We start from the raw sequence: 19,374 nt of genomic DNA, 5'->3' as shown, positions 1-19,374 counted from the left end.
GCCAGGCATAGTTTCGCTTAAGTTAAGGGTTGAAAAGGCGTCAGGGAGAGTAATGTTCGCTGCGTATTTTTCTCTGTGTTCTGGTTCATCGATATCTTTCCATGACACTTGCATATCATCCTCAAAACTAGAAGACAGGTGATCTCGTTCTTCTTGATGCATGTCTAGTGTGATGTCTAGCATTGCATAGTTTTTTGGCTCCATATTGAAATTGGCATCGCTCCCGAGAAGGACACCACTTACGTATGTGATCGTAAGACAAACAGTTAAGGCAATAGCGTTTGTTAATTATTGTCAACCGTCTTATCCCCACACTCCATTCTTTAAATTTTCGGCAGTACTTTAACGGATGATTCAGACCACAGATATGGCATTTTGGTTTTCCGGTTGTCTAGATTAGGAAAGAAAGAGACAAAAGAAATAGGTACAGTATAAAATAATATTCAGTGCAATTGAGATCTCTAAGTATTTAATGAGGGTATGAAAATTTGGCGGATTTAGGTGGCATATTGCATTGAGTGGGCTTATTAGTTGGAAGTAAACATAATTTTACAACTGGGCGCAAAATAGTTCCGTTTTTGGTTCGAACTTCAGCAACTCTTATTTTGCTATCACTTCCGCGAATGACATTGGTGATACGACCTAGAAGCCACTCAGTAGGTAGTAAAAAGTCTTCCTTGACTAAGTTGTCTCGTTCCTTTTGCCATTTAAAGCGGCGTTGAAGCTCGTTTATATATTCAGTTTGCCATCTTCTTGCAATACTTCAATATATCGAAGTGCCTTTAGTCTTTCCCAGCGTTTCAAAAAAGGTACTTTTTCTATTGGAGGTTCATCAGGAGCTTCTGGTAGAGCTGTGATAGGGGCTCCTCGAAGGAGGTGACCTGGAGTTAAAGGTAAGACTTCATTTGGATTTTCAGTTATTGGTGAGGTGCGTATGGTGGAATGAAAGACCAGTTGAAACCAAAAAAGCATCTGTGGAAAGGTCTGAACAACTTTCCAAGTGAACAGCACGAGTAGTAAAACAAACAAACACGGCTGCATATCCTTTCAGGATTTTAGCATTTCTTAAGTTGGAGGTTTTAATGCTAAATGGTCCAGCAAAGTCCACACCGGTGTAAGTAAATGGCAGGGAGAAATTCACTCGTTCTGGGGGAAGCGCGGCCATAATTTGTTGTTTATAAATCGTAAACGCCTTGCATTCACGGATGCATTTTCGTATGAGATTTTTCACTCTTGGGATATAGTAACCTTGTCTTATTGCTCGTAACATTATATGGTGCTCAGAGTGAAGCAGAATCCGATGCGTAAAGTTAACAAGTAGTTTTGCAAGATGCGACCTTTCTGGAACAATAATCGGATGACGTTCTCCATAGCTTAAACCCGAATTGCCAAGCCTACCGCCAACACGTAAAAGGTCATCTTTATCAATAAATGGACTCAATGACAACAATCTGCTTTTGCGACTTAATAATTTGTTCTCCTTTAAACGATTGTAATCTTCGCTAAAATATGTCCTTTGAGCAATAGAGATAAGTCGAATTTTCATGGAGCTTATTTCATCTAAAGTAATGAACATTTCAATTGAGAAGGGTTTTTTAAGAATGCGGTTTATAAATCGAATTCTATAGCATAGAACTCTCAACGCCCTTTCAATGGAAGAAAATCTTCAAGTAAATCAATACATTTTACTTCTAAGTGGAAGATGGTAGTATTTTTGGCTTCCAAGTCTGTTGGATCAAAAGTACGTGGAATTGGCCGAAGTGATTTAGAAAGTTTCAGCCAGGTGGGCCCATGCCACCATAATTCTTTATCTGCTAGTTCCTGCGGGGAGCATCCTCGTGTTCCTATATCTGCAGGATTTTTTTCAGTTTTTACATGTTTCCAGTGATGAGTACTTGCAATATTAACGATCTGTGCCACACGGTTTGCAACAAACGTTTTCAATGTGTTTGGTGGTTTCTGTAACCAACCTAACACTATAGACGAATCTGTCCACAGGAACAATTCGTAGGTGAACTGGCAGTTCGTACCTAAGCTTCGGATCAGCTTAGCAAGCAATAAAGCTCCACACAACGCGAGCTTTGGAATTGTAGTCCTCTTAATTGGAGCTACCTTCGTTTTTGCAACTAACAAATTACTATCAATTTGGCCTTCTGAGCTTTCCGTCCTGATGTACACAGAACCACAATAAGCCTTCTCTGAGGCATCGCAGAAGCCATGTATCTCTATGCGATACTGTGGCGAGAAACCTATCCATCTAGGAATCTTAATATTTCTTACAAATGGCGAATTCTTCAAAAATTAATTCCATTGTGTAAGTATGAGTGGAGGAACACCTTCATCCCAATCGGATTTTTCCTCCCACAACTCTTGCATAAGTATTTTAGCAATTATGACTATTGGGCCGAGCCAACCTAGAGGGTCAAATAACCTTGCTATTACCGACAAAATTCTTCTTTTTGTAGTGGAGGGGGTAACTTCAATTGTATCAACGACATAATAAAATGAATCCGTTATTGCATTCCATCGAATTCCAAGTGTTTTTATCGTGCTGGAGGCATCAAGTTTCAAAAAATCTTCGTCAAGAAGATCCTCCCGGGGCAAATCTTTGAGAAGAGACTGATCGTTTGCTGTCATTTTCTTTAATGGAAATTTTGCTGATTCTAAAGCCTTAGTAAGCTCGCTCTGTTTGAGCTTCGCTTCCTCAAGTGTGTATCCGCCAGACAAAATGTCGTCCACGTATACTTTATTTTCCAAGATGGCGGATGCCGTAGGATACAAACTTTTGCAATCTTTACTCAACTCGAGGAGATTCCTGATTGCCAAAAATGGAGCACTATTTACCCCAAAAGTAACAGTATTCAATTTAAACGAATTCACATACCCGTCTGTTTTGTTGCGAAATAAAATTCGTTGGTATGAACGATCATCCTCTTGAATCAAAATCTGCCGATACATTTTCTGGATATCACCAGTAAAAACGTATTTATAATTTCGCCACCGTAGCATAATCTGTATTAAATCTTTTTGAAGTGTGGGTCCTTGGTACAAATAATCATTCAGGGAGAAACCACTTCCCGTCTTTTTTGAGGCATTGAATACCACTCGTACTTTTGTCGTTTTACTTTCGGGCTTTATGACGGCGTGATGTGGTAGAAAAAATGATGAATGCTTTTCAATTTTAGGCTCATAATATACAACAGGTTCCATGTGGTGCAGATCTAAATATTCTTGGAGAACTTTCATATATTGAACTTTTAAATCAGGTGATTTATCAAGAGTTTTTTCCATCCTGTGATATTGTGCAAGTGCCATATTTCTTGATGGGCCTAAAAATATTTCATGGGGAAACATTTTCTTAAATGGAAGCCGAACTATATAACGCCCGTCAGATTGTCTAGTCTCTATATCGCTTTTTTCAGTATGAAAGGAAGTGCTCTCGCTTACTGGCTCAGGACCCGACAAATACCATCCAAAGTAGGACTCTCTGGCTTCAAGGCAATTTCCTACATTAAGCTTAACTCCAGCTAAATTTATATAAGGCAAATAATCACTACCAATAATCATGTCGATGGCTGACGGTTTAAAAAAGTATGGGTCTGCTAGACATAAGCCTTTAATTTCCGCAAATTGTGAATTCGAATAGTCTTAGACGGCAAAAAGTGCGCCAATTTCGGGACCACAATCGCTTTAATCTTAACCCGAAAATCGGATTGCCGTGATTTAATGGTGACATAACATTTCCCTTTAGAATTTCCTACAACAGTACCACCAAGTCCAGATATCTGGGAGTTATGAGCCTCCAGTGGCAAAGCAAGATTTAGCTGCAGGTTTCGATATAAAACTTGATTCCGATCCAGCACCCAACAACGCTCGAATAGTAAAATTTTCGTTTAAGTGTTCCTAAAGCTGTAGGTAAAATGGTAGCTCCTTGTTGTTGAGAAAAATGAGTTTGAACTGTTTCAAATTCTGTAGTACTATCAGATGTAGATCTTCCTGATTGTAGATTTGATTGCGTTTGATTTCCAGACCCAGATGGCCTTTCATCATCTTTCCTATATCGATTGGGCGATGTCCTTAGAGATGGACCCATTTTTGATTTTTCATCATAGTCAAGATGGAGCATAGTGTGATGCCTTTTATTACATCGGTTACAATTTTTTGTGCTTGGACATTTTGATTTATAATGACTGGTTGAAAAACAATTTGCACAATATTTATTCGCATATACGAACTTTATTCGATCTTTGACTGATAAAGATTTGAAATATTTGCAAAACATTAAGGGATGGTTCTGATTGCATTTATTGCAACTAAATTTACTCTTTGCAGGTTCATTTTGGGAATGAAACGTTTGCGCTTTTGTAGCATGAAGCTCCTTACTTGGTTTTCGCAGATTTGTGAATGTCTCCAAAGATTCTATTCTTTCCGTTAAGAAATTGCTAAGTTGTTGCCATGTGGGCAATTCCTTGTGGTTACTCAAAGAATCTTCCCAAGCACTCGAAGTTTTTTCAGGTAGCTTTGAAGTACAAATATGCATAAGAAAAGGGTCATTGCTTGCAACTTCTACTTGAAATGAATTAATAATTGATAAAGCATCGTTAACCGTATTTTTAAGCAATCTTAAAAACTTCAATGTTTCAGTCATCGGGGATTGTATACCGTAAATCTTTTTTATTTGATTATATATCAAAATACGCTTATTCTCATAACGGTTCTTCAAGGCCTGCCAAGCAAATTCAAAATTAGAATCTACCAACTCATAATCTTTAATGAGTTGGTAGGCTTCCCCCCGCGTTTTGCTATGGAAGTAGTACAATTTGTGAGCTGGAGCTACGGAAGGCTCATTTCCTACGACTGTTGAAACCTCTCTCAAAATGCTGAATTTCAACAGCTGGTAATTTAAGAGACGCACGAGGAAATACAGTTTTATTATGATCAGGAGCCTTAGCCTTGATCATGTCTAACATGTTGGTCTTTATAACTTGGTATTGCTCACTAATCTCTTCATATTTTATCGAAATTTCACCTTGGAACTCTTCTTCTTCTTTTACTTTTTCCAAATTTATGATATATTCCTCATAAGTTTCAATCATTTTTGACCACCTTCTTTCCAATTCGGTCTTTTTAACTTCTAGTAGCGATAGCGTAAAAGTTTCAGGTGAAATTTTGTTGAATGATGAACAAAATACAGCTAGTTGCTGAATATCATATTTGCATTTTCTTTTTGAAACCATTTTGAATTTTATGAAATTGTTTTTCTATCAAATGGTTGTGCAAATACCGAAAAAATTTATATTTTATTTTAAAATTTGGAGCCGCCCTAATATTATCTCCAAAAAAAAAATTTCCAACAATAATGTTCTTAGGTTCGTATATTTTTCAAAAAAAAAATTTATTTTGTCTTAAAGTTTCAAAAATTATTTGCATTAAATTGATATTGTCTATTTTTAGAGCTTCCTTATTGTCATTTATTTGTATGCACCTTTCTACATTGAAAATTTTCACCAATATTTGCTATTGTATGAATGTTTATATATTTGTAAAAAAAAACAATGTTTTTATTAATTTGATTTTTTTTTTTAATTTTTTTTTTGAACCACCCTATTTTTCTTGTTTCTTTTAAATAAATTTTACCATTGCCAAATTTCAACTAATTTTGAAATAATGTTATTTGTTCCATTCCACTCACTGTCTTCTATATATTTATATTTTGTTAATTTAAATTATTTAATGCACTTTATGTTCTGACTTCTTTAACATCCACACACTCTCTGTTTCAGCAATCTCGTTTGTATATTTCTTCCTCACATTTGTTCTTTTACTCGTTTGGTTTTTCTTATTGTTGTTGCTTTTGATATTTATTTGATGTAAAAATGCAAGTAGATTTTTGGAATGACATAAAAAGACAATAAAACAACATCAGTTGATAATGTAAAGCGAAAAGAGAGTGACCGTTAGTTTTTTTTATATGTTAGTACATATGTAACACCAGTGTTGGTACAAGGGGTACGTTTTTTTTAATGGATGATATTATAGGGAACTTTTTGGTAATTTTGAGGTTATGTTTTTTTTTTAATTTTTATGATTGCTGTAAATTCTTTAGAGGATTTTCAAACCAATTTTACTTTGATCTTGTAGAGAATTTTAAACAATTGCACTAAATATAATTTTTTTTTACTGTACATACCCAATTATTTCCTTCTATATGTTCAGCTCAAAGTTGTTTATGCCAAGGAGACAGTTCCAATTATTTCCTTCTATATGTTCAGCTCAAAGTTGTTTATGCCAAGGAGATGATTATGCCAAGTGATGATTATACCTTCCTTTGGTGCTTTGATGAACTTGTTTCGTGCGGTAGACGTCTTCCTCATCAAAATTGGATGCTGCACACTTGAAGTTAAATTTCAATAGACCTCTTGTCTGTTATGCTGGTAGTATTGTTGCGGTAGAACACCCAATGCACTGAATAGTTTTAATGCTGATAATGTTGTTTGGGTGGAACAACTTATGCATCAATTTAGTGGGCAAATTTCACTAGATTTATCCAGCCCTAGCTTTTCTAGGACTCTTCGAAGGACCATATGTTGAACTGGTTGATCCCTTTTCCCAGGCTATTATCCCTTGCAAAGAAAAGGCACCACAAATTCCAATTCAAGTGAATTTATTTTTCAGCTTCTTGCTGTACAAAATTCTGGTACAAAATTGATAATAACGCATAATCTTAAATTATAAACCATTTAGGTTTATATCAAAATAAAATCATATTTTTAAAACAACAAAAAAACGTCTTAACAATGTCTTTAGCTCGACTGAATCACGTCTAAGCCAACGTTCTAAAATGGCGAAGGATTTAAGACGCATCTTGACAATTAAAATTTTCGTTAAATTAAAAAGCTGTCACTAGATACATTAATAATATTTGGAGACTTATAAAATATAGTGTTGCAAAATATAAAATATAAAACTATAGTGAATTAGGTAGCAATGTTAACAGGCCCTTTTTCCAAAGGTCGATTCCTTTAAGATAATTTTGGTCTCTTAGTTTGATACGAGTGGGATATCTATAAAAATAAATATTTTGTAACTCAAGAAATACAATTTTTGAAATTTTTATGCAAAATCGAAAATTTTCCATTATGGGCCCTTTTTTTAAACATTTTTTTTGCTCAAAAGAAAGCTTAGGTCCATTCCTTTAAGATATTTTTGGTCGTTTAGTGGGATGTGAGTGGGATATCTATCAAAATAAATATTTTGTAACTCAAGACATACAATTATTGACTTTTTTTGCAAATACGAACTTTTTTTTTCAAAATGGGCTCTTTATTTTTTTTTTGCTAAAAAGAAAGCTTGGTTGATTTCCTTTAAGTCCTATTTGGTCGCTTAGTGGGATGCGAGTGGAATAAATATCAAAATAAATGTTTTGTAACTGAAGATATACAATTTTTGATTTTTTTTTGGCAAAATCAAAAACTTTTTTTTGACGTTTTTTTTTAAAATGGGCCCTTTTTCGTGTTTTACATCGCTCTCACAAATAAATAAATAAAATAATTGTGAAGATAAATACAAAAGAAAAATATATATACAAAGCTAAGTAACAGCGAATGGACGCTAATTAAATACTTATAAATATATTTAAATATTGATTTAAACAGCTAAAAAAAATAAAAAAAAAGAGTTTGTTAATGCAAATATTAACAATCAGAAAAAAAAACAAAGCAAAAGTAAAAATAAAACCCTAAATAAAGAGTGTAGTGTTTGTGTATGAGTTTCTCTTACTCTCCAACAAGTAAAAGGAGCAGTGTTGCCACTTCATGTGTAATTACACATATTGTGTGTAATTTTAACTTGGATGTGTAGCCCATGTATAATTGAATGAATGTGTAATTCATGTGTAATTTTAAATTCCAATTATATCCAAAATATATTGTCAATGTATGTCTTTTATCTATATTTTAGATTTTAATTGAATGAATGAATTATGGATTGTTCAGATTTCAAAACCGCTTGAAATAAATATGTACATTTATATGAGGGATAGTAGCAATATCCTCTATTTTAGTTGATAAATAAAAATCCAGTATCTCTAAATGTATTCATATTGTTACGTTTTAACCTTTTCAAAACGTTGGTTTATTTCCTTTAAATAAACCGGATACTTTTGATTGCAAATAAAAGCCGTTTATAGTTTAAAAATTGTAACAACTCTTTATTTATTTAAAATGTTCAACAACAGAATTAAATAGTCACTCAATTGTTTTTTTATACACGTTTATAAATTCGCAGAAATACAGACACACTTTATAATAAAAGCATTCTGCTACTTTTAAATCAGCCGTTAAAATCGTTACATTTGAATTCACGTACAATTTCGTAACAATATTTATTATATTGTACTCGTTTGTTACTCAGTATAATGGAATTATATGTACTAGGATCGCCCGTGGCCGAAAAATAGGTTTGCATAAAAATACGATAAGTAATTTGGAGATTGCTATGTTTGGTTTTCCAAGTGGACATTTCGCCGTTTGTGATAGTTTTGTTTGCGTAATATTGGTAATAGAAACTAAATTTTAGTTTCAACATGAAAAAAATATAAAACAACAAATACTATACAATAACTATACATTTTTACAAGTTATTACAAATTGTTATTGGAAAAACATTAATTTTCAAGATAACCCAAAATCGAAAATTTGTATTTTTATAATTTTAAATTGTTTTATATAACGGTAATTGCAGTTATTTCGGGGTAACGTTAGCCAATCTTAAGAGAAAAAAACAAGAACGTAGGAATTTGTGGGAGAAAAATTTATTTCAGATTTATAACTACAAATTTTAAAAATATAAACGTTACAAGATTTTACTGGTAAAGTATTTACTGGGAAGAAAAATGATTAGAGCTATAATTTTTAAACAAATAGTAAAAAATATTTATCTTTAAAACTGAAAACAAAACTGATTTCAAAGCACTTAATATAAATTAGGAATAAATTAAAATTCGAAAGCAAACAGTGTGCTATTTTTTAAATATTGTTAAATTTTTAATAGAAATGTAACAATTTCCAATGGAACAATCTACGAATGGACATTGATTAATATTTGTTAAACGCGTATTTGGCATTGACATATTTGACTGATCTCAAGAATTCATTAAATTATAAAAGTTCACTAAAAAAAGACATTGCTAACCTTGATTTAATACCACTCATATTTCCAATTCCTGGTTAAATTAAAATCACCGCAAGTGAAAATTGTCCATTGACAATAAAGTGATCGTAGTGGATAAAGTGATCGTATTGACAATAAAGTGATGGATTTGGACCAAACATCCCAGAGTCCACTGTGACAAACCTTTTATATTCATGACAATTTTAGACCATTTCTCCTATTGAAATCACGAAAATTTATTTAGATGTGTAATTTTGTCCCGTATGTGTAATTAGGCATGAGGCATGTGTAGTTTATAATTTTATTGGTGGCAACACTGAAAAGGAGGCTCAGCAGCAGTGTTGCCAAAACGGTTATTTTTCAGCTAGTGCCGCTAAGTGGTTTTTCTAGCTGCAAAATATTTTCAGTTGGCGGTTTTTAGCTCTTTTTATATCTTGTATTTACTTAAACGAAACTAAAAATTAAAATTTTATAATATTTTTTTATCGATAAATGGTGTTTTAAGCGACTTGTGCCATGTTTCCACGACAGTCTGAATTACTTAATTCGCGTTTTGAATTACGATTGCGAATCAACCTGTTTACACGACAACATTCGTAATTCTTTTAATTTATTTATTTAATACAAAAATATTTTTCTTTATTTTGTTTTGTTTTGACATTTTTGTTTGGACAGCTGATTTTGATACATAAATAATCGATAAAAATTAGAGATGACAGTCATTCGTTCGTAATTCATAAGGTAATTCAAACTGAATTACGTACGAACAAGGTAATTCGCACTTGAAATTTTGTATGGCGAATCATGTAATTCAGTTCGTAATTGGGGGTTGAATGACGAATGAGAGCGTGAATGACGAATAATGCCGTCGTGTGAACATGGTATTAATGACTTAACAAAAAGACAGTTCCAAATCGAATGAACTTAGGTTATCAGTTTGAAACTGAAATACGAAAATACTAATGCAATGGAAAAAAAATCAGAAATAAGAAAACGATGTATTGTACATTTTTGTATATCGCTGTTGAAGCAATTGATTTGAAGTTAATTTTTTTTACTTTTTGCTTCTAAAAACCGAGACATTTTGTCAAAAATAGATAGTTTTTCAATAAATAATGTATTTTAATAAAAAACGATGTTATTTCATATTTGGAACAATTTTCAGTAATATCTACATTATTAGTTGGACAAATCATTCAAATATTACATAGTTTTGGTTTAAGCTTTTGCAGTATCAGAATTCCGCAGAAAATAATATTTTCAAAGAACTAGCTGATTTTACTTTGCTTTTAGTCAGCTTACTATTGTAAAATCAAACTTAAGAACTTGTTTGCAAAATATATGTATTTTAATTTAATCAAATTAATTTTTATTAAAAATTGCCTTTGTCATCATGAAAAGTGCTGCTACGATTATGAAATCACAAGAAAGTTTTTAAATTTAATTAGTACCTCAGTTATATACTCAAAATGATAATTTCTAATGTATTGATCTTAATTAATTTTAGTATATAACGTTTTTGGCACACATTTTAATTTAAAATTGAATTATTTTTGTTTTTAAAGCAGTTTAGCTTCATAAATCGTTAAATAAAAATTTAGCGGTTTTATTCAGTGGTTTTATTTTAAGATTTGGTGGATTCTGGATTTATTTTATGTGCAATCTGGTGGGATATGGTCTTAAAGTTTTGGCAACACTGGAAAGGAGGCTCAGCAGCAATGGAAATAATGCATACATTGTTGTGAGCTCTCCATACAACAATAATAATACATATGATCTAAAAGATCACAAAAATTATTTAAGTGTAAGAACAACAACAAACGAGAGATCCCCACTCTCTAGTGCGCCAAAACAAAACAATTGTGTAGAAGACAACATAAAAGAAATTATAGAAAAACAAACAACAACTCAAATGGTTGCTGAAAATAGTAATGATATTGTGATCAATGTCACAAATAGTAGTAATGAAAATATTAACTCTATAAAAACCGGTGATGATAAGCAAAATCAATCGAGTTCTACATTAAAAAATACTGGTGCCATACCAAAAAATACTCGAAGTATGATGAAAAATACGGGAAAAATCCTAACAGGAATGGACCGTTACATCACTATAACTAAACTCAAGTCCAGTCCTAGGACATCCAAATTGGAACCAAATCCAAAACAGGCGAAGAAAAATCCGGTAAGTCAAAATCGTTTTGCAATTCTTGACATTCAAGAAAGTAAAAAAATACCCGAATATCCTGTAAAAGACTATAAGCCACCTCCCCTATATTTGCGCGAACCTACTACAAATGTTTTGGTGAACAAATTGTCCCAACTTGTAGGTAAGGAGAATTTCCACGTGGTCTCTCTGCGTAAAGGAAATATTCAAGAGACAACGGTACAAACTTATTCGGAAAAAAATTTCAGAATGATTGTTGATAATTTCGATTCCGAGAAAAGAAACTATTATACATATCAACTGAAAAGTGCAAAAGTTTGACAGTAGTTATCAAAGGTATAGATAGTTCTGAGCCAACTGATGATATTAAAAAGGCGCTAGAGTTTGAAGGCTTTGAAGTGAAGTCCATTTACAACATAATAAATAAGAATAAAATTCTTCAACCAATTTTTAGAGTTGAAATCACTTTCAACTCTTCTCAATTAAAGAAAAAGGGTGACACTCATCCAATATACGGTTTAGAAGAACCAATTAAGCGCAAATGTCCACCTCAGTGCCTTAATTACCAAGAGTTTGGTCACACCCGAACATTCTGCAAATTACCTTCTGTATGTGTAAGATGTGGAAATATTCATAAAAGTCAAGAATGTCCCCATTCAAAAACAGATAATATAAGAAAATGTAGTAACTGTGGTCAAAATCACACCGCAAACTACCGTGGATGTCCAGTCTTCCTACGCATACATGAATCAACGAAGGCAAGAAGACCTTTATATGCTCCATATACGGCTTCTAATTTTCCAAGCCTTCCTGATGCTTTTAGTGCTCAATATAGAAGTATCATAAAAAACAATAATCAAAACAAATCGTATGCCCATACGACAAATAAGGGTTCAGTTACCCAAATGAAAACAAAGACTGGTGCTTCTAGTGCTCAATATAGAGGCATTATAAATGATAATTATCAAAACAAATCGTATGCCAATACGACAAATGGGGGTTCAGTTACCCAAATGAAAAGAAGCAATGGAAATAATACCCCATTATTTTCATATACACATTAGAGTGCTCCAAGATTGTATGGTCGAAAAAAATTTTCTAGGTACAGGCCGACCCCTCTCTAGAATGGTTCTATGTATTGTAGAAACTCGTGTAAAATATTAGGATGTTAGGATAACGCTAACTGGTGCAGCAACGACGCTGAAGTTTTAAAAGAATCGAAATGTACACGTAATTGTCGTTCTAATAAGATACAAAAGACAAAAATTGGTTAAAAAATGTTAAAGTTATTAAAAAATCGCCAGGCCATTAACGTGTTTCAGGCCACTAGAACAAGAAATGTAGAAACAAAATTAACATATTTTGATAAATATTATAATAAAAGTACATTTTTACTTAAAATATATCCATATTTACTTGTATATGAGTTTTTTTCTTCGTTGGATACCGTTAATCTATTCGCAGGTATGACCAAACAAATTTAATTTTTTTAAAGGTAGTTTTAAAACTCCAATTTCAAATTTTTAAAAATTTTGTTAAACAAATTTCAAAATTTTTTGATCATCACATTCGGATTAATTGGGAAAATATGAAAAAAGTATGAAAATACCTCCTATAGTTTTTCCGTACCTGCGATTTAAATTTTGAGATTTTCAAGAAAAACTATTTTTTGGCCATATTTTGACGAATGAGCCGAATTTCTTTACTATTGTGATTTTTAAGCAGAAGCTATTCAGAATATTATATTCCAGGTAATTTTAAATATAGTCTGAAAGTTTTACTAAAATCGGAAAACGTTAACCCTTAAATCGTGAAGGTCAAAGGTCAAATTTTTCAATATTTGGAATTTCTCATGGAAAGATAGCAAAATGTTATATATTTTTGGGCCGATTTTGATGAAACTTAAGAAAAATATAACACATAGTCTAGTATTTACAAAAACTGCAGACAAATTATAATTAACCCTTAATAGCACTTGGTCATACCTGCGAATAGGTTAACGGTATCCAACGAAGAAAAAAACTCATATACAAGTAAATATGGATATATTTTAAGTAAAAATTTACTTTTATTATAATATTTATCAAAATATGTTAATTTTGTTTCTACATTTCTTGTTCTAGTGGCCTGAAACACCTTAATGGCCTGGCGATTTTTTAATAACTACTATTACAGTTGAAATCAATTAACATACTACACTAAATATTACAATATTGCAATGGCGTAGTTAGCATTTATGTTGTCTTTGTCTTCTTTTCTATTTATTGCACTCGTTGTTCCTCGTCGTATTCGTAAGCTCCCTAAATGAGTTTATTGTCCTGTTGGGTTTGTGTGCTAGTGTTATTTCTTTGTTCTTTATTATCTCCTGAAGTTCCTTATTCTCCGTTAGTTTTGGAATGTAAGAGAGGCTATAATATATTTTGGGGTTACCAGATGAGTAATTTTTGCTGGTGTCTTTCAGTTGTGCTTTTTGTAATTAAATTGTTGATTATATGTGTTGGGTAATTGTTGTTGGTCAATATCTCCCTGATTGTTCGCATATTCTTACTCATAAATTTCTTGTCACTAAGTTTCATAACTTTCTGAATGAAGTTGGTTCTGAATTAAGTTGAACTAATTTGGTACGTTTTTGAATATTTTAGGGTGTTTGAAAGTCTATTTCAAATAAAACAGTTCAAAATACAACTACCTTAGAGAAGTGGCCACTTAAAATCGGTACGCACTGTAGTAATCATAACAACGCCCCCTGTTATCAAAATGGAAAAAGATTTACATACGTTTTTAACAAATCTACCATTATTCTACAATGAATTGCAAGTTATTGGCCCTTAATCATAGTCAAAAATAAAGTACATTTTAAGAGAATTAAACTCGACTTTACTTAAGAGTGGACTTTAGGTCTATCATAGACAAGTTTTATTATACTTCTGACGCTGAAGTCGACTCTAAATATAAAACTAGCTGAAGTTGTTTTTAACTCGTTTAACAACAGCATCAGCTGTTCTTCGCCGAGTAAAAAAGTTCGTTACAAAGTAAAAAGTGTTTAAGTTACAAGATATTGGTAGAGATTTTGCAATTATTGAAAAGTTATCAATAAAATTAGTACCATAATATCGTAATTATATTAATCTTATCTTTTCCATTTTTCCACAACAAACAACTTTCTTTCTGTAGATGTCCCGGTTACTTTTATTGTTTACGTTTTTTGGATTTTTTTTTTTAATTTTGTATGTCAGCTGTTCAGCGTTGCCACTTGTCTGTTTTTTGTTGTATATTGTATGAAAACATTTTCTACATTTGCGGTGGCACCCAGTTAAAGTCGGTTCAATTTAAAACATACTTTAATTTTGACTATGGTTGCAAATTAATAAAAAGCTGGTGTTTTATTTTAATGTTGTTTTTAAAAGGAACCGACTTTAGTGTTTGACTATGATTATGGGCCATTATGTTTAGTTTTAAAAAGTGTAGACACAATGGAAAACAAGTAAGAAAGTATGGTCGGTCAAGCCCGATCATATAATGCCCTACACTAAGTAAAAGAGCAAAAACATTTTTCTTTTAAAATTTCAATAATTTATATTTTTGAGTGATTTTCGGAAGTGGGCCTTATATGGGAGCTATGACTAATTATGAACCGATCGTAACAAAATTTGGTGACATGAATTTTGTATATATAAAACTTATTTGGAGCGCAATTTGTGGAGATACATTTATAAATTAAAAATTTATGACCGATAAAGTCCAATTTCGGAAGGACATTCGTATGGGGGCTGGGTGAAATAATGGACCGATTTCATTCAGTTTCAATAGGCTTGGTCCTTAGACCGAACAAATAATATGTACCAAATTTGATTGAAATATATTCAAAATTGCGACCTGTACTCTGCACACAAGGTTTAAATGGACAGCCAGCCAACCAATCAGACGGACGGACATATTTTAATCGACTCAGAAAGTGATTCTAAGTCGATCGGTATACTTTAAGACTACTATTTTTGGGCGTTACAAACATCTGCACAAACGCATAATACCCTCCCCACTATGGTGGTGTAGGGTATAAAGAAGCTAGAGAAAAAATTGTGCACAATTATCTAAAAAATCCAACTTTGTCGGGTTATAAGATAACCAAAATCTGATTTTCGGCAGATATCAGATCAAAAATTTTAAGTCTCGGCAACTCGAGGTTGTGTGGCCTTTAAATATGAATACATAAAATTGAACAAAAATATTAATTTTGCAGGCAATCCGCAGCTGCGGTTTGAAGAGTCAAGCTTTTCAGACATGTTTTTAAATACAACTATGAAGTGGTATTGATGTTCAGTTAAACAAATTGCCAAAATCTTCGTCCAATCGAGATATATTGGGCAATTGTTAAACGTAATTTGAAAAAGAGTGCAGGTACAGCAAATAACCAGATTTTGATGAGAACAAAGTGGAATAAATATGCTGGAATATCGGTAGAAGTGGGAAGAAAAGTTGTGCAGCTATTAATTGGAGGCATAAAAAGCCAGAAAATTTATTCTCAATAAAGACACATAAACCTAAAGCTTAATAAATTACCTTTAACTTCATGTATAAAATGTTAACATACGTTGTTTCATTTAAAAGTTATGCTCGCTTTAATCCGTACCGATTTTAAGTGGCCACTTCTTTAATACGTAAATAATTGTTTATTAACAAAAACAAGTAATAAAATTACATTTAATTCAGACTTCATTACTAAACTAATATTAACAAAAACTTAAAGAAAATAAATTAAAGTACATTGCGTAACATTGAAATTAAAACACAGTTCATTTTTAAATCAATTTGTCACATGTATTTGGTATTCCTACCCCCATTTTCTCAATATCTGGTTATCGTTTTTCGTAACCAAGGTATATTAATTATAAGGTAGTGTCATCGGCGAATTCAGAATACCGAGCGAATTGGTTATATTTTTTTTATATGTGGTTTGACATTGTGCATGCATTTGAAGGCGAATTGGCTGTCAGGGAAAAATGTCAAAAACTGCTCACAAATAAATCAAAGCGAATTTTTGTTAAACAAAAAATGTTTATAAATTTGAATGTGTTTGTAATATAATTTGATGTTTTTAAAAATAAAACTAATTTCGTGTAGTATTATTATTGGTTTTAAAACATAAACGAATTTAACAGCAAAACAATGTTTGACATTTACAAAATGTAAACCAAGTTTGACATTGATTCTGCACCACGGCAGAATCAAAAAACGATCAGCTGTTCTGATAACACTACCTTATAATTAATATACCTTGTTCGTAACGATAAACCTCCAATTAACATTTTTTGTATGAGAACTGTCAGTTTATCGTCACGATAAAAAATAATCAGAGATTGAGAAAATGGTGGTTAGTGACAAATTTAATCAAATTCGTAGCATCTGGTGTAAGTAAATACTGCTGAAAATTTCTACTATTTCCATCACAATTTTGTATAAGGAATTTATACTTTTTGAAAAGCTAAATCTACAGAAAATTTTTGCATTTTCAATAGAAAAGTATTTTTAATTGTCAAAAGTTATATGGGGCATTTCATGTCAAGTGAACCAACTTTTGAAATCGATGTCTTCCGATCGGGATGAAATTTGCACCAAGGTTAGCTCTATTGGATAGTAACTCAGACACAATTTTTCAACAACATCGGTCGAGAACTCTCTGAGTTATAGGGGGTAAAATTTTGACAATTTGGTCAAACAGGGGTTTTTTCTTATCCATGTAACTTATTACCTATTGTTCTTAGCAAAATGTGTCCCAAATAGTATAGATAGCTATTTCTTCGATCTTTCGAAAAAAAATATTTAAAAAAAAAAATAAAAAATTTTTAATATTTTTTTTCCGAAATCAAAAACTTTTTTGACTTTTTTTTAAAATGGGTCCTTTTTTTTTTCTTAAAATAAAGTTTAGATATTTTCCTTGAACACCTACTTGGTCGCTTAGTGGGATGCGAGTGGGATATCTATCAAAATAAATATTTTGTAACTCAAAACATAAAATTTTTGACTTTTTTTGCAAAATCAAAAACTTTGTTGACTTTTTTTTTTCAAAATGGACCCTTTTTTAATCTTTTTTTTTAGGTCAAACAAAAGCTTATATATTATCCTTGAAGACCCTTTTGGTCGCTTAGTGGGATGCGAGTGGGATATCTATCAAAATAAATATTTTTTAACTCAAGACTTACAATTTTTGACTTTTTTTTTTGCAAATACGATTTTTTTTCCAAATGGGCCCTTTTTTTTGTAGTCAAAAGAAAGCTTAGGTCCATTCCTTTAAGATATTTTTAGTCCCTTAGTGGGATGCGAGTGGGATATCTATCAAAATAAATATTTTGTAACGCAAGACATACAATTTTTTAATTTTTTTTTTGCAAAATCAAAATTTGTTTCCAATATGGGCCCTTTTTTAATTTTTTTTTTTGCTCAAAAGAAAGCCTAGGTCCATTCCTTTAAGATATTTTTAGTCCCTTAGTGGGATGCGAGTGGGATATCTATCAAAATAAATATTTTGTAACAATTTTTTAATTTTTTTTTGCAAAATCGAAATTTTTTTCCAATATGGGACTTTTTTTAAAAATTTTTTTTTGCTCAAAAGAAAGCTTAGGTCTTTTCCTTTAAGACCTATTTTGTCACTTAGGAAGATGTGAGTAGGATATCTATTAAAATAAAAATGTTGTAACTAAGACATTCAATTATTGACTTTTTTTTTGCAAATTCGAATTTTTTTCAAAATGGGCCCTTTTTTAAAAATTTTTTTTAGTCAAAAGAAAGCTTAGGTCCATTCCTTTAAGATATTTTAGGTCCCTTAGTGGGATACGAGTGGGATATCTATCAAAATAAATATTTTGTAACTCAAGATATACAATTTTTGATTTTTTGGCAAAATCAAAAACTTTTTTGACTTTTTTTTAAAATGGGCCCTTTTTGTAATTTTTTTTTTTGCTATAAAGAAAGCTTAGGCCTATTCCTTTAAGATGGTTTTGATCGCTTAGTGGGATGCGAGTGGGATATATATCAAAATAAATGTTTTTATTTTGATAGATATCCCACTCGCATCCCACTAAGGGACTAAAAATATCTTAAAGGAATGGACCTAAGCTTTCTTTTGACTACAAAAAAAATTTTAAAAAAAGGGCCCATTTGGAAAAAAAATCAAAAATTGTAAGTCTTGAGTTAAAAAATATTTATTTTGATAGATATCCCACTCGCATCCCACTAAGCGACCAAAAGGGTCTTCAAGGATAATATCTAAGCTTTTGTTTGACCTAAAAAAAAAGATTAAAAAAGGGTCCATTTTGAAAAAAAAAAGTCAACAAAGTTTTTGATTTTGCAAAAAAAGTCAAAAATTTTATGTTTTGAGTTACAAAATATTTATTTTGATAGATATCCCACTCGCATCCCACTAAGCGACCAAGTAGGTGTTCAAGGAAAATATCTAAACTTTATTTTAAGAAAAAAAAAAAAAGGACCCATTTTAAAAAAAAGTCAAAAAAGTTTTTGATTTCGGAAAAAAAATATTAAAAATTTTTTATTTTTTTTTTTAAATATTTTTTTTCGAAAGATCGAAGAAATAGCTATCTATACTATTTGGGACACATTTTGCTAAGAACAATAGGTAATAAGTTACATGGATAAGAAAAAACCCCTGTTTGACCAAATTGTCAAAATTTTACCCCCTATAACTCAGAGAGTTCTCGACCGATGTTGTTGAAAAATTGTGTCTGAGTTACTATCCAATAGAGCTAACCTTGGTGCAAATTTCATCCCGATCGGAAGACATCGATTTCAAAAGTTGGTTCACTTGACATGAAATGCCCCATATATATTTTTGAAAAATAAACGTGGTGGAAAAATTTCCAAAATTCCTTTTTAGCTTGGCAAATGAAATTTGTTCTTTATTCTTGACACGCATTGAAAAAGCTTGACAATCAAGCCAAATCAAGAACGTCTGGTATCCCTAGATTTAGTTCAGAACGTCAGCACTCTACTTGTAATACAGAAACATTTTATTAAATTTGTAT

General features: G+C 31.7%; 1 protein-coding gene across 3 annotated transcripts in view; it reads left to right on the top strand.

Moving 5' to 3' along the window:
• The window catches only part of Ttc19 (tetratricopeptide repeat domain 19), a 155,028-nt gene that overhangs the window by 53,154 nt on the left and 82,500 nt on the right, over positions 1–19,374 (top strand). The window lies entirely within an intron of this gene.

This window comes from Calliphora vicina, chromosome 2 (genome assembly GCF_958450345.1).
Source record: "Calliphora vicina chromosome 2, idCalVici1.1, whole genome shotgun sequence".
NCBI classification, from domain to species: domain Eukaryota; kingdom Metazoa; phylum Arthropoda; class Insecta; order Diptera; family Calliphoridae; genus Calliphora; species Calliphora vicina.
Note: the sequence above shows the minus strand (reverse complement) of the source record. Positions and strands in the feature narration are given on the sequence as shown.